Source organism: Aegilops tauschii, chromosome 1, assembly GCF_002575655.3.
Source record: "Aegilops tauschii subsp. strangulata cultivar AL8/78 chromosome 1, Aet v6.0, whole genome shotgun sequence".
Classification (NCBI taxonomy): Eukaryota; Viridiplantae; Streptophyta; class Magnoliopsida; order Poales; family Poaceae; genus Aegilops; species Aegilops tauschii.
Window position 1 is genome coordinate 35434819 of NC_053035.3, and position 17521 is coordinate 35452339.

The 17521-nt window shown below is 44.2% G+C and overlaps 1 long non-coding RNA gene across 1 annotated transcript; it reads right to left on the reverse strand.

Annotated features, from left to right (window-relative positions):
* Positions 1–708: 708 nt before the first annotated feature.
* LOC120966347 (uncharacterized) lies at positions 709–3181 on the reverse strand. The gene is made up of 2 exons (XR_006665767.2): positions 1895–3181; positions 709–1026 (listed from the first exon to the last, which is right to left on the reverse strand). It is a non-coding gene; the product is annotated as an uncharacterized lncRNA (long non-coding RNA).
* Positions 3182–17521: the final 14340 nt, after the last annotated feature.

Sequence of the window (17521 nt, forward strand, 5' to 3'; positions counted from 1 at the left end):
TTTCAGAAGCGGGATCAACTCCTAGCAGAAGATCGTATGCTGGGAATTCAAGAGGAATTGGCGGCATTCTTCCTTGACCACGTGATCGCTGAAAACAGAGAATACTATGTGGACCCTGTGTTCCTACAATATAATTAGGAGATTGTATAGTAAGAGATAATTATTGTATATATGTAGCCGGTAGTGTCGGATAGATATACGAGAACTTGTTGTTCGACCAATATCTCAGAGAAGGAGAGGTGGTCGATATCACTTCTCTCTGTATGCATATGTTCATGACGATCTTCTGTTTCCTTCATTTGATTACTAGCTAGCGCGTCTACTCCTCTTCATACGTATATAGTACGTAGCGTCGACCAAGCACGGAGATAAGAGAGGACACTTCTCTCTATTAATTAGCTAGCTAACACAATATATGAAACACCTAAATTAACCCCCCAAACCCCCTAAACCACCCCCTTTCAAAAAAAAACAAAAACCTCAGCTCCTGCCAGGTGCTGACGCATGGATGCCTATTGGTCCCGGTTGGTGGCACCAACCGGGACCAAAGGCCCTCCTGCCTGGGCTCCCCGCACCGGCCACGTGGACGGCCTTTAGTCCCGGTTCGTGTAAGAACCGGAACTAAAGGGCTAGGGCATTAGTAACGTCCCTTTAGTCCCGGTTCCTGAACCGGGACTAAAGGCCCTTATGAACCGGGGTAAAAGCCCCTTTTCCTACTAGTGATTGTTGTTACACAAGCAGAAACTTGTCTTGCAGATGGAAACCAAATGCTTATCGCAACAGGAGTAGGCATACAAGTTAAACCCATTTGTTCCACTTTTGTTCGACTGAAAGACAAGAACGACCACATCATAAATGATTGGTACTAATAAGGCTGGTTTTGAACTCTACAAGAGATTCCTGCTACATACCCATCAAGAACATCTTGTCGTTGCATCGTGGTGAGCAAACCATGGGTGCGCATCATCAAAGAGCGGTGCCCTTGATATTCACCTTCAGCCTTTCGGAGAACACTTGTTGATTCATCTGCATAAAAAGAAATTAAAATTAGCAAGCAGCTTGGCCTTGATAGGTCTGGAAATGCGTTCGTACCACAGACAAAGAGTATGTAGTTCTTATTCATATGGAAAACTTGAAGCACATGAGGCTCTGCAGCGGATTTCATCCCAGCCTTTCTCCTAGAGCATTTAGCAGGTTCGTTTTCATTGTAAACATAAATTATAGAATGAAATAACAAATATAGCCGGCGATTCTTAATTAGTGCAATGCGATTTCATTTGGTCATATGAAAGAGTTATATCACCACAATGATTTCTAATTTCGTGACCACATTTCATAGTTCAAGGGAAGTTATCTTTTTCCCTGTTCTCTCCATATCAGTGGTGAACATCACCATGCCTGTCACCCATTGGGACATAACCCTCCATCACTGCACACATCCCCAGTGAGTACCACACTGTCTGCATATAGAAAGGAGGTGAGACCATGATTGATAAACTATGCGTGAGAAATCTATATTTGCCTTCCAGTTTATAGAAGAATAAGAAAGAGAACTTAGACAGACTTTTACGCAATGCTCATTTAACCTGTGAAGGACAAAAATATTCCACCATCTCTGAATGATGAACTAAACTAAATAAGAGATATATACAGTAAATTCATTCAAAGTAGAAAAGGGATCTTCACATAAGCTTCTTGCTGAGGACATTTCTTGACTGGAAGGTCACACTTGAACCCATTACACTTATAAAACCCAGCCCTGTTGCCATTTCAATTGCAAATTAATCATCAATAATGCAAAATAATTTATGACCAACAAATGATTTGGAGAAAAATATTAATAATGCAAATAAATACACACACGTAGAAAGATGCATCGCAATAGTCGTATTACCTGAATTTCTAACCTGACCAGCAAAATCAGATCTTTAACCATAGTTGGTGCTTAACCTTCTTGCTGCTGCTAATGATTTTGGCCATGAAGGCATCGGAGTAAGGGGAGGAAGAACGGGACGGCGCCTGCCGGAAGTTGCCGATTGGTGTTGACGGCCTGGCAAAGCCATCTCCCTCCTCCATGATAGGTGGCAGTCGGCGGAGAGGTATAAATATGACCAGATGTAAAAACAAGCTCGAGCAAACTAATATGGACCAGAAAACTGACAAAAGCAGAATATAATATAATTATATTGCAGAGTGTACTAACATAATTATATTCCTGATTAAACTCAATAGCACAAGAATTTAGACGGTTAGAATGTAGTGCACATATATATCTCAGTAGCGCAAAAACTATTTAGCCAACTTCACTAATAATGTACTCCCTCCGTCCAAAATAAGTGTCTCAACTTTGTACTAAGCTTGAGACACTTATTTTGGGACGGAGGGAATAGAAATTAACTTCAGTATACTAACATAATTATTTTGGATATAAGCAATCAACCACGAATAAAACATGAGATATCCGACCATTTTAAGAAAAGAAAAAGGGGCCCAATAGCAAGATAGCACAACATCGAGTTGTATTGACCAGTCCCTTTTAAAGAAAGGCTTTAAGATCAGAAGTTGTGTAGTTGATCAACTTGGAAATATAAAAGCCTTTCCATCAAATCATTACAGCACCTCCGGCAAAAGCTAATGGGAGTTTTATACCAAGGCAATTCAGTTCAGTTACCAAATAATGAACATATATACTTCTCCACATTTAGTTTTGTATGTAATAAGAAAGCCAGTCGCACATGATTTTTTTTTTGTCACAGAAACCTGGCCTGAATACATCTGAATGATATAATCAATTTGTCGAAATGCTTGGCAGACACATGAAAAACACACGAGTAAAGAAAAATATATGATCGGTATCTGTATTTGATCCACCTGGGTACATGTACATCCTAAAAGCAACAAACAAGCTGCCATGCTACCTGATGTGCAGCTTATCACGTGATACACAGAACTTCACAAATCATCAGGACATCATGTATTAGAATGCATGAGCAAGCAGACAAACAGGCTGACCACAATATAAAGCCGGTGACTGTACTGATCCTCACCACTACATCATTGTAATTTGTTCAAACCAGCACCTAAATTCCACACACTGCCTCACTATATGCAGTAATGCAGGTGGGAAAAAGGGCATAAACCAGAAAGCGACTGAACAAGCGATAACAAGATTGGCATACCTAGTTTGGACCTTGTATGCAGAGCCGGGGAAATGAGAAAGTTGGAGGCAGTGTTATTGTGGAAATCGGCATACACCTGAAAAGTAGTTATCCAACTAATTAGATAAAAGACCTTGATTTGAGAATGCCTGCACCCAAACCTTTCATTAACAATCGTTTTGTTGTTGGTCTTATGAACCCAAAGTACGTTTTCCCTTTTACTTTTGTTTTTTCATGCAAATGTGTAACAGAGAGAGGGTCTGAAAAGAGAGATGGTTCAGAAGAAAGAGAGGGCACGGAGGGGAAAGGGATTACCTGTGAGTGGAGGCGAGGATGGAGTCGCAGGGTTCGTCCAGTACGGAGGGGCTCTGTACTGGCTGGGCTGCTCCGGGACCTCGCGGTGCACCGTGCACGTTACCGCCGGCGTGCTCCGAGGAATACCCCCTGTGCGCCGGGCGCGCGCGTTCCGAGCTGTCGGGCACGCCATCCTGAAATGCCTGCGGGCAGGCCGCGCCCATCTTACCGGACTTGGCGCACCGTGCGTGTTGCCGTTGCCGCCGACGCCATCTGCTCGTGGTCGGCTGTCCGCGCTTCCGCACACATGCTGCTATGCGGAACAAGGTGGATGCAGAGGCTGCGGCGGCGCTCACGGCGCAGCGGCGGCGAGCCGATCCGCCTCCCTGGCTGGCATCCGCGCCTCTCCTCCTTCTCCGGCCGGCGAATGCCCGGTTGAGCTCCTCCTCCCGCGGCTTCCTCGTGAGCTGGGTGGATAAGGACCTCGGGAGGCGGTGGATCTCATCGACGGCAGAGCTCCTGGGGCCGCGCGGGGGGAGGGGCGGAAGGGAGGAGTGAGGAGGAGACCTGTGGGTTGGGGGCACCCACACCGCACGCTCCTGCCGCCGTAGACGAGACGCGGCATGGCGCAGGAGTCAGGCAGAGCACGACGCAGGAGTCAGCCGCACAACTCTCTCCAACACCAGAGGCGAACGCAAACGACGACGCGGCGACCCCGACGAGACGCGCATCCAGTGCAACCGACGAGCGGGACCACGAGCAGCGTCGGCCCACCCGTCATCGCGGCAGGCCAAAGAGGGTTGCAGAAGCCGGGTGCACACGCACCGGCCGATCCCTCCGCAACTGCTCCCCACGACGCGGGCAGCGTGCCAGGAACGTCCCGCCAAGAGCGGTTGACCAGATAAACCGGTAACCTGAGTCCGCGCGCACACAAAAATGCAACAGCCAGTTCACTGACACGCGGGACCAAGAAGAAGATAGGCCCACCTACAGCGTCACCGGCCAGCGAAGCAGAGGGGCGAGCGGGAAACGTAAATCGCGCGCAGCGCTCAGGACGCACGCACGCACGCGGCGCGGCAGGAGAGGCCGCCCGGGCACCCGAAAAAGGCTCACCCAGCCAATCGCGGTTGAGAGACCGAGCGCACAGGTCATGGTCTGTCATGAACTCACCGCGCGGTCAAAACAAAAACCAACGAAGATCCAACGTCAACCAACGCAAATGGAAGCAGTTTGACCAACATCGAACGGCCCAAATTGAAGCAAAACGCGAGGAGACGAGTTGGCTAGCCTCATTATATATGTTAAAATTACTTACTCGACTATGACTTATCTAGTGTAGTCTACCTTCCGCTGTATATCAATAGGTTCATTGCTACTGTTTGTCTTTAAAGCCCCCGTGTTTTGAAGACTTTCGTAAAAATCGCTTATTCACCCCCCCTAGTCGATAACCACCACTTCCAACAAATACTCGAAATCACTAGTTGAAGAGTACTCGTTGCAAAGATCACTCCAACTCCCCAGGCTGCGACAAGTGGCGCACATGCAACGCACCACTTGTCGCAACCTGTGAGTTTTCTCTTTATTCGTAGTTTCGTTTATTCAAAACGTTTTAGCTCTCAAACCATGAATCCAAATCTCGAACAGCTTTCACCGTTGGATTCCTCGCGTTGAGATTTTCAAAACTAGATCCCATGTTGATAGGTTTTGATGAAAAAAATTTCACGAAAAAACGGAACCAGGAGCAAGGGTTTTTCCCTTTCTGAAAGAGGCACACCCGTGCCTCTCACGAAATCACAACCGTGCCTCTCACGGAAGCAAAACCGTGACTCTCGCGGAAGGAAAAAAAACGTGTTTTTTCCGTTTACGAGGAGGCACGGCGTGACTCTCGCGGAAGCAAAACCGTGCCTCTCGCAGCAGCAAAACCATGACTCTCGCGGAAGCAAAATCATGACTCTCGCGAATGGAAAAAAAACAGAAAACTCGTTTATTTCCGTTTCCGATAGGCAAGGCCGTGACTCTCGCGAAAGCACAACCGTGCCTCTCGCGGAAGCAAAACCGTGACTCTCGCGAAAGAATAAAAAACAGAAAATGCACTTTTTTCGTTTCCGAGAGGCACGGCCGTGACTCTCGCTAAAGCACAACTGTGCCTCTCGCGGAAGCAAAACCGTGACTCTCGCGAAAAAAAATAGGAAACACGTTCTTTTCCGTTTCCGAGAGGCATGGCTGTGACTCTCGCGAAAGCAAAACCGTGACTCGCGAAAAAAAAGAAAAAAGAAAAAACGCGTTTATTTTTCGTTTCCGCGAGGCACGGCCGTGACTCTCGCGAAAGCAAAACCGTGCCTCTCGCGGAAGCAAACCCGTGACTCTCGCGAAATAAAAAACAAGAAAGCGTGTTTTTTCGTACAATTTTTTTCCAAATTTTTTTTATCGAAAAGCTAAGGAAGACTGGTGGAAAACTAAAACATCGAAAAAAACCATTTAAAAAGCCGAAAACACGTGCGGAAAAATAAAAAAATAAAATCTGGAGGGAGCGCCCAGAGCACGACACGTGGCGAATGGCTGAGAGCGCGCCAAGTGGCACTGATTGTAGCTAGGCTCCCGAAGGAGTGCTCGTTAACTTTTTTTTAGACAATCTCACGAAGCTTTTATTAAGTCATCACAATGTATACAGGGACAGATGGAAGATCTCCGTGATGACCTAACCAGACACGGTGGCCAAGCCCTAGAGAAAGTGCATGCTTCGCTAAATTGTGAGCCTCTCGCACGTACTTCGGTAGAAAAGGGGTTGGGCCACTTGGGCCATGAAACCCAAATCCAGGTAAGCACGGGCACAACCGAATATTTGAGAATAAAGAATCGCCCCTTGGTACACCCCGGCGGTAATGGACTGGCATGTCTTTATCGATTTTGGGAAAGTTCTAAATAGGTTCTCGCTGGTGTTCTTTTGTTTTGCGAATAAAGCACTTCCATTACTTAAGCAGGAACATTACAATCCTGCTCACAGAGCAGGTTAAGCCCATCAGGTACGCATCTTAACCAAACAACAGTTCTAGTAGCTGCTTTGTCGCCTCCACCATCTGTAGGGGAACGCAGCAGAAAACAAAAAATTTCCGACCTACGCACCAGCCCAGGACCACTATGGAGACTGCATACATGGTTTGATCTTTTTCGTTACCGACTCGTAGCGCAGCGGGAAGTAGAGTCGATGATGATCGGCGGTGCAGATCCCCGCAGCTAGGATTTACAACCTCCCAACCGCGAGGATGTATATCCTCATCTGCTCCTCAGACAGCCCTCCGGGAGGCGGTCGAACAGTCCCCCGGACGGTGTCGCGGACAGCCCTTCGGGAGGACCTTCGAAACTCGAACGGTCACTCGGACAGCCCTTCGGGAGGACCTTCGAAACTCGGACGGTCACACGGACAGCCCTTCGGGAGGCACTCACGAACTAAGACCGAAACTACGATCTCTCTACAGAGTTGCACACATACGGTGTCATCTATCCGGCAGGGCTTCGCCGTCCAGAACTAGTTCCTGCCGGAACCCAGACAGCCTTACGGCTCTACGAAACTCTTTTCGTGGGAGGGAGAGAAGAAGCCAGATAATGCATGGCATGTGTATGAGAGCAAGGGATGAGTGTGGAGGGCTGCCCCTCCACCTCTATTTATAGGAAATCCCAAGGGGGTAGGGTTGTTTCACAAAAAACCCAAAATGCACATGAATGAAGTCCTTCCACAAGGACCTAGGAGTGAAACCAAGGAACAAGAGGGTCCCCAAGGGGGGATACCCCATGTGGCCGGCCACACCCCCATGAGGGGCCCAAAAAATGGCTCCTATCCATCCATGTCATCCCCAAGATCTTTTGGAGCAAAGCCCCAAAAGGTGGCTTTCCATAAAGTAACCATAAAGCTGATTTTCACTATTCACGATGACATTTTTCAGCGTCTGATCGAACTGAAAATATTTATGTGGGCTAAGAACATTTCCAGTACCCACTAAAATGATTTTCAACGCGTTCCGAAACAATTCCGGTTTTAGTGATTTTCATCTGCGAAACGCATCTGAAGTGGCTCCGGCAGCTCCGGAACATTTCCGGTTTTTATCTCAGAAAATTCCAAAAAGCTTCCAGAATGATTCTGGCATCCTCCAAGAATTATCAGGCATGTGCCGAAACCAATTTGACTTAATGGTGTATCCCGAAACAACTTTTCGGTATCATCGAAACTTATCCGATGACCTCTCTCTGCGGTACGATTCCGCTGTCCGAAACTTTTCGGTGTCCGAAACTTTTTCGGTGATTTTCTCTCAGACTCCCTGTCTAGTATTCAGCAGATAGATGACCCTTAAGCGTGTGACCCTATAGGTTCGGTGAAGTATAGACATGACCCGGAACCCCTTCCGATCAATGATCAACATCGGAGCCGTGGACACCCATATTGACCCCTATACCCACACGAATAAATATTCGAGTGAACCTCCAGTTGCCGTGTGCTATTCCTGTTGCTTCGCGATATGTTACAAATACCCGAGGTGAGACATGTTGGCATTCCCGTGGATCAACAACTTGTCCACTATGCTAGTTACCTCGTTACCGGTATTGTTCTCTTTTCTCGTTATCGTGTTCCGGCATCCCCGTGATCAAATCACAAAGTGTCTGGCCAGACGATGATGGATACCGTAACACCGAGAGGGCCCAGAGATATCTCTCCATCGTTGGAGGAGCAAATCCCAATCTTGAGCTATCAAGTTACTTGACACACTTTTCCATGAACCCGTAAGCCGCCGTAATAGCCACCCATTTACGGATGACGTTTAACAAACCCCAAAGTTCATGAAGCAAGCATGAAGAAACTCGATACTCTCATGGTCTAAGGAATCATGCAAACGTTAACCATCTCTGTGTTATGTACCAATAAACTTGTGACGAATGTATCTCATAGCATAACATCAATTTGGGTCGATTCAACACAAATGTCCTTCCTGACATTGTGCCCTCAAAGTTGCTTGGCATAGACATGCCCATGATTGGGAAAACATAATCATCATGCAACACTTGAGCTAGTCTTAGAGGCATGACTAGGAATACATTTTATCGTTTATTATTCCACACGTGCATATGGGTTCTCCCCAGAGCCTTTATGGATATACGGGCTCGGGAACCACAGCAGTTATAGCATGGAACATAAACATAATTATGAACAGGGAGATAATCAATAACATTTATTATTGCCTCTAGGGCATATCTCCTACAGACTCCCACTTGCACTAGAGACAATAATCTAGCTTATGCTAATGCACTTCACACCTGTGGCACACCGGTGTAAATATGCTTCGCTTGTGGTATAGCCTGATGTCCAACGTATCTGACGACTTCAGTTCCGTGTGTATCTTTGCATGTCCTCGCGTTTTCACAAAATTCATATTTTGTGTGGACTTGGCTTTGTATGTATGTGAATCACAGGTCGAACCTGGATTCCTCAGACTGAGTTATGGAGCAACTACCTGCAGTAGTGTCCCATTGTCAAAAGCCATCTTGGAACTATACTAAGTTCATGAATGAACTATATGATTCAACATCTTCTTTGTCGCTTCTAAAGCGTCAACATACTTAGCCCTTGTTATAGAATTCGCCACAGTAACTAGCTTGAACAAATTCCAACTAACTGTGCCACCACATTGTGTGTTACACAAAACCCTTAATTTAAATCGAAAATCGCATGGAGAAAAGATGAAGACTGTATCGATGTAACATTTTACAACGAACTCTTCATGATCTCTGCTTGCAAGAAAACCATGTCATCAGTACTTACTCTAGTACTCTGTGACATCTTTCACTGTTGTCCCATGATCAGTAATTTGATCACTTTGGTATCCATACTCGCAACACCTTGGGAGTATCGGACATATCTGGTTGTTTTACATACCATGGAATACATGATTAATCCAAACACAAAAGTGTGTGGAATCTGCATCATGTATTTTACTCATCAGTGTTTTGGGACACCGAGTCTTGCAAAAACTCTTTCCATGTGACTTATGCTAGAATCACTCCTTGGCGTTTTAAATGCTAAAAGGTTTTAGCATCTTGTCAATATGTATTCATTGCTTTAGCCCATTAGGTAAATCTATCTCCATAGATCATCATGCCTAATATTGAGGCTATTTAGCCTAAGCACTTCATCGAAAAACTATTTTCAAATGAAGTCCTAATTTGTGTCAAGAAATTTATTTCCAATTACCAATGTGCCAAGCACATAAGGTTTTTAGAAATATTATTACGCTCCCACTTACTTTCTTGAATTACAAGCATCTTCGTTACCCATTGATGAAGTCAAAACCCCTTTGACCATTTCATCAAAACACGAAGATTCCAACTCCATTTTGCTCTCTTCTGTCCATTGCTGGAACTCTGAAGTTTGCATACCTACTAGCATCCTCTGGATCGACAAATTACTTTGGACTGTATCATATACAAGTCCTAGCTTTCATTTCCATCAGATGGAAATCCTTTTATCATCCATGTTTCATATCTCATGATTGAAATATGTATTAATTGCTAGTTCAACCCGAACCGACTTTAAGCATCGCTACGATGAAAACAACCTCATCGTAGTCAACTCTTGAACTTGTTATTTCAACAAGTCAACCTTTATGGATAAAACATTTTTATCCGTATCAGTTTTAAGTTCCATAAATATTCGTTAGACTCTAAGTCTTCCGAAAGGTGTATCAAGGTTTTAATCTTGAATCACTTATGTTGAAACTAACTCGGATTGTATTGGCATTTAGCCAATTCTGGAGTCAGGGCCCATCAACGCTTCCTTGTGTATCGTAGGTATAATGTTGTCTAACAACAATATCTCGTTTGCGCACCTGAGAGGTTTGCACGAGCCTTGCCTACGTGGTTCAGCTGCAAGTTCGACCGAAGTTCATACATTTTATTGTAGAGACTTCCGTATTAGTCACAGTAGGAAACTCTGAAATTACTTCCAAGGTCTCTTTCCTTTGATCTGATGAAGATACTGTTTATCTCGTCGAGTTGCACTATTCTCCTACTCACCTTTTAGAAAGAACCATTCTCTTTAAAAGCATACCGTTCTTTGTGGCAAACCTATTTGCCTCGGTATAGTGAGGGAGGAATACCCAATGACTTGGGATAACCTACAAAGTAGCACTTGTCTGATTTGGAATAGGTTTGTAACCTTTTACACAAGCCCCATATTCCAAATGTTAAGAAAAGATACAGCATGGTTGGGCGTACCATACCATGGCTTCATTTCAACAGACCCGATGTAGCTCTTTTCAGTGTAAAAGCCGCAGTCTCTAAAGCATCACTTTAAAAAGGATAATGGCAAATTTATTTATGTCATCTTTGACCTTACCATGTCATAAATGGTTAGATTACATCTCCACGGACTTTCCACTTGCAGTGGTGTTCCGGGAGGTGCAAGTTTATGAAACCCCTTTCACAACTCATCAGACATTCGCTAAACATGTAACTCAAATATTCCTTTGTGCAATCAAATTGCAGAAACATAATTTTCTTGTTACAATAACTTCTACTTCATTTTGAGAACCTTTCGAATGATTTCAAAAGATCCAGACTTACGTCTCATCAAGTAAATATCCATATATCTACTTGAGTCATTTCTGAAGATAAATAAATCCACCACTAACAACACTTATCGGACTACACACATCAAATGTATGATCACTAATAAGTTTGTTGTTCGTTCCTTATGGCCTGTGAACGGTATTTTAGTCACTTCACTTTTCGGAGGAAAGTTGCAAGTGTCAGATGATTCAAAATCAAAAAGACTTCAAAATCCATCATGAATTTTCCATGCGGGTTTCTCCAATGTGACCAAATGTAGTGCCACACTTGTGTGGTATTCTTTTAGTCTTGCGACATTTAGCGTCAGTGTTATGGATGTATCATATTACCCTCAATATTCATAACATACGTCCCATCTTGGATGGAAGCATGGCCCTTCATGTTATTCATAATACTTAACAACAATTGTTGTTTTTATGAACAACTCTTTTGCAACAAACATTGTGCAATGGGCTAGAGTGTATGAAACTCTAAAATGAATTATGAAAGTAAACCCAGAGGTATTGTATTATTATCAATATTCATAACATACATCTCATTCATAATGAAAGTATGGCCCTTGTGTTATTCATAACATCGAACATAAAAGGTTCTCTTATGAACAACCTTCTTGCAAGATACCTTATGCAATGGGCTAGAGTTTGTAAAACTCTAAATGAATTATGAAAATAAATACAGACGGCAATACACCGATGGAAGGTATAGTAACATTTACTATGTTCCCTGTGTATACCTTAACCTCATTTCTGGCTAGTCTTTTTAGGCCATAGTAGCTCTTATAGTGATTCGCAATTGAATGCAATCGAGCGGGTATCTTTGTGATTAACTCACAATACCCAAGAATTAGTGATTAACATGTTTAACCATAATTCCCAAGAACTATATCTTTGAACAGCCTACTATACATCAAAAACTTGTATGACATTCATACATGAGCTGGATATTCCAGTCATCTTTCTTTGCCTTTATACTTCTAACAGTTTAACTTTTAGTATTTCTCCTACTCGCAAAAGAAGCACCCAACTTAAGAGTGGCGTTAGCCCCGGACTTCCTAGGCGTGTAAGTCATACTAACACCCTTTGGACACTTCCTTTCTCTTTAAGTTGTTGTTTTATTCACCTTTCATTATATGACAGGCGTTCTTCTGGATCCCTTTCCCAACAGTCAAATGCATAGTAAACACTTTTACTAATACTTGCAAACAAACATTGCTTTGTTTGTATCTGAAAATAATTTTCAGTTCCATGAATATCATATAACTATCCCAACTTTCGAAGTTTGGGTTTCATGGAAGCAAACATATTGCACTTGACTGAAACGGAATTATAGCTTTTGGATCGAAGGACGAGAGTCACATGATCCATAGCATTAGCGGGAGGATACGGAAAGCATGCAATAGGACAAAGTCCTTCTCGGCACTTTTGAGGACAATCCTCATATTACGGTACCAATCGTAAAGTTTTAACCAAATATTTAACAGCTATTCAATTTTAACAGGGAAGGTGGAAACGCGAGCCATTATTCTACAACTATTTTGCATATAACACTTAGACAATGTTCATAATTAATTGCACTAAGAATTAAACATGTTAATTCAACAGTGCGCTCCCACTCAAATCAATATCTCTCAAAATTGATTGTGAGTGATACAAGACCCACATTTCAATTGTTCGCCATTGGTGTAACACCACTGATGACGAAAAATCTCAACCGGTAGGCCAACTTGCCAATCACATCTCTATGTGACTCTTGTTCATCTTTCGATGCGTGTGTTCCGAGCTCATGACGGTCATGCCTGAACGTCAAGACAACCAAGTGATCTCGCTGCGAGGTCTCAACTCACCCGCCTCACACTTCTCTAATCGTTCGTACCCGTGTGACACGGCGCACCCCGAAAAGATAGGTGCCGTGACGGTGCTACACTTGGGAGAACACTAACTACTTGGTATTTTAAGTGAGAGATCACCCTAATAAAAGCGACTACCGCGCAATCAAGAAGGGTGCATCATAAGGGATAAACATCTCAGGCAATTCATAATAGCATGATATGGTATAGCCCTTTCTGACGGAGAAGTCTTTCATTTCTTCGTCTTCGGCATTCGCGTCGGTGTTCACCTACGCGAAGATTGCCACCACCTTGTCGATGCACCAGATAATATTGCTATCTCTATAGCTAACAAAATAATGCATTACAACAAGGTTGACACGCAGGTCATTAAAGTGCAATCATATGGCTCCAACCATCATGCCGAATCATGACACGCAGGTCATGTTAATCAAATTACATCATATAGTCATCTCATATATAATCGAATTAGTATGAGCACTGCTATACCACATCATATGCACATCCTGCAAAACAAGTTAGACGCCTCTAATCGGTTTATGCAAAATTTATTTTACGTGGCTTCTAAGGTTTTGACTTAAACCGCAGCGACCAACGTTTTATCATCAAGTATGATTATTCAAGTTGCTAGATTAACATCTCGGGGTGTATGAAACACGGGATAATTAAATCTCGAGCCCCATACTAAACTTCGTCATACACATGACCCCCGTGTAGATCATATCTGCAATGCCCTTTCATCTGCGAATTTCATCTTTCTTTTGACTACGGCAGAACCCAAAGAACTGATAGCACTTCCATGATCAATCAGGATCACGGATTGCCAGAACTTTGTCAAATTCCACCATGCTGTCTCGAGATTGAGCAAACACAAATTCTAGGGAAGCAACAAGAACCTCGGGTAACAGATTTCATCTGTCACCCGCATAAATAATTTTCAGCAATAGATCTCATCTACTACCTAATTATATTATGCAATACCCATACATCTCCATGTATTCTAGATCGAAACCTACATCTACGCATAGCATGACTCTTGATGCCACTGTAGGGGAACGCAGCAGAAAACAAAAATTTTCCGACCTACGCACCAGCCCAGGACCACTATGGAGACTGCATACATGGTTTGATCTTTTTCGTTACCGACTCGTAGCGCAGCGGGAAGTAGAGTCGATGATGATCGGCGGTGCAGATCCCCGCAGCTAGGATTTACAACCTCCCAACCGCGAGGATGTATATCCTCATCTGCTCCTCAGACAGCCCTCCGGGAGGCAGTCGAACAGTCCCCCGGACGGTGTCGCGGACAGCCCTTCGGGAGGACCTTCGAAACTCGAACGGTCACTCGGACAGCCCTTCGGGAGGACCTTCGAAACTCGGACGGTCACACGGACAGCCCTTCGGGAGGCACTCACGAACTAAGACCGAAACTACGATCTCTCTACAGAGTTGCACACATACGGTGTCATCTATCCGGCAGGGCTTCGCCGTCCAGAACTAGTTCCTGCCGGAACCCAGACAGCCTTACGGCTCTACGAAACTCTTTTCGTGGGAGGGAGAGAAGAAGCCAGATAATGCATGGCATGTGTATGAGAGCAAGGGATGAGTGTGGAGGGCTGCCCCTCCACCTCTATTTATAGGAAATCCCAAGGGGGTAGGGTAGTTTCACAAAAAACCCAAAATGCACATGAATGAAGTCCTTCCACAAGGACCTAGGAGTGAAACCAAGGAACAAGAGGGTCCCCAAGGGGGATACCCCATGTGGCCGGCCACACCCCCATGAGGGGCCCAAAAAATGGCTCCTATCCATCCATGTCATCCCCAAGATCTTTTGGAGCAAAGCCCCAAAAGGTGGCTTTCCATAAAGTAACCATAAAGCTGATTTTCACTATTCACGATGACATTTTTCAGCGTCTGATCGAACTGAAAATATTTATGTGGGCTAAGAACATTTCCAGTACCCACTAAAATGATTTTCAACTCGTTCCGAAACAATTCCGGTTTTAGTGATTTTCATCTGCGAAACACATCTGAAGTGGCTCCGGCAGCTCCGGAACATTTCCGGTTTTTATCTCAGAAAATTCCAAAAAGCTTCCAGAATGATTCTGGCATCCTCCAAGAATTATCAGGCATGTGCCGAAACCAATTTGACTTAATGGTGTATCCCGAAACAACTTTTCGGTATCATCGAAACTTATCCGATGACCTCTCTCTGCGGTACGATTCCGCTGTCCGAAACTTTTCGGTGTCCGAAACTTTTTCGGTGATTTTCTCTCAGACTCCCTGTCTAGTATTCAGCAGATAGATGACCCTTAAGCGTGTGACCCTATAGGTTCGGTGAAGTATAGACATGACCCGGAACCCCTTCCGATCAATGATCAACATCGGAGCCGTGGACACCCATATTGACCCCTATACCCACACGAATAAATATTCGAGTGAACCTCCAGTTGCCGTGTGCTATTCCTGTTGCTTCGCGATATGTTACAAATACCCGAGGTGAGACATGTTGGCATTCCCGTGGATCAACAACTTGTCCACTATGCTAGTTACCTCGTTACCGGTATTGTTCTCTTTTCTCGTTATCGTGTTCCGGCATCCCCGTGATCAAATCACAAAGTGTCTGGCCAGACGATGATGGATACCGTAACACCGAGAGGGCCCAGAGATATCTCTCCATCGTTGGAGGAGCAAATCCCAATCTTGAGCTATCAAGTTACTTGACACACTTTTCCATGAACCCGTAAGCCGCCGTAATAGCCACCCATTTACGGATGACGTTTAACAAACCCCAAAGTTCATGAAGCAAGCATGAAGAAACTCGATACTCTCATGGTCTAAGGAATCATGCAAACGTTAACCATCTCTGTGTTATGTACCAATAAACTTGTGACGAATGTATCTCATAGCATAACATCAATTCGGGTCGATTCAACACAAATGTCCTTCCTGACATTGTGCCCTCAAAGTTGCTTGGCATAGACATGCCCATGATTGGGAAAACATAATCATCATGCAACACTTGAGCTAGTCTTAGAGGCATGACTAGGAATACATTTTATCGTTTATTATTCCACACGTGCATATGGGTTCTCCCCAGAGCCTTTATGGATATACGGGCTCGGGAACCACAGCAGTTATAGCATGGAACATAAACATAATTATGAACAGGGAGATAATCAATAACATTTATTATTGCCTCTAGGGCATATCTCCTACACCATCACTGCTGCATGCCGCCGTCTCGCTATCCGTCTCGACGATGAGTTGGTCCTTACTCCATTCAAGGGCAAGGGTCACACCTTCCAAACAAGCTGCTACTTCAGCATCTAGAGCACTTGAAACGACATGAAGCAAAGATGACTGCCCCATTGTGGTCGCGTAAAATCATTCCGGCACCTCCTGTACCACCTTCTTCATTCCATGATCCATCCACGTTGAGTTTCACGTATCCGGCCGGAGGTTTACACCAGTACTCCGGAGGTCTTGTACAGGTCGCCGACGCAGCATGTGTGCGTGCATGACTCATGTGCCGGTTGTATGAGACAACTTCCTTCCCTTTTGCTATGTCAGCCGTGGGGTGCTGCTGTATGTGGAGCAATGTGTTGATGTAGCCACATAGGAATCTCCTAGACGCTTCGACAGGAGGCACTGGCTTCTCATGATATACTTCATTTCGCACGTACCAATTCCTCCAGAGTGTCATTATAACTGGTAGACGCTGATCATCATTGCAATTATCCAGCAAGTGAATGATCCATTCAGGTCCTGTATTGGAGATGGATTCCAATTTAGGCATACTCCACATGCTCTTCATCGCCATCCATAAGCTTCGCGCCAGTGGGCATCTGCATAAGGCATGGAAGGTATCCTCGCGTTCCATCCCACACAGAGCACACATATAAGAGATCTCGAGCTTTCTTTTGAGTTTATTTGCAAGAGTGGTCTCGCTGGTGTTTTTCCTGTGTTTTCTCTGCTGGCATCTTCTTCTTTCTTTTTTCTCTTCTTCTTCTTTTATTTTCATCAACTTCCAAAACCATTTTAAAATTCACAAAGATTTCTTTAACTTCATGATGTTATTAAAATCCATAAGCATTTTTAAACTTTATGAAATTTTTAAAATTTTAAAAACATTGTTTTAAGTACATTAACATTTTAAATTTTGCAAAAAAAATCAAATTTGTAACTTATTAAAAACTTTATGAACTTTTACAAATGCCAGCGAGCGACCGCGCGTAGCCTTGCACAAAGGTTTTGGGGACTATCCCTGCAGGCATGCAGAGTGATCAATGGTGATCCTCCTACTCATATTTTGTCGGACATCTTGTACTACATAACTGTGCTTGTTAAGGAGGGGAACGTTGCGAGCCAACCTATGGTTGAATGGTTAGAGGGACAGTGGTATCCCCAGCCCATCAGGTCTCAGGTCTTGATGCTCGATGACTTCGTAAATCTCAAAATGATATGCCGACTCAGTCTCTCAGAGGTGCTCATAAGGGTAGGATGTGCGTGTGCGCGTTCATAGGGGTGAGTGTATGCACGTATGTATGAGCGCTTGCACCTGTACTATGTTAAAGAAAGGAGGGAAATGTTTGGAACATTGGGGGGAGGG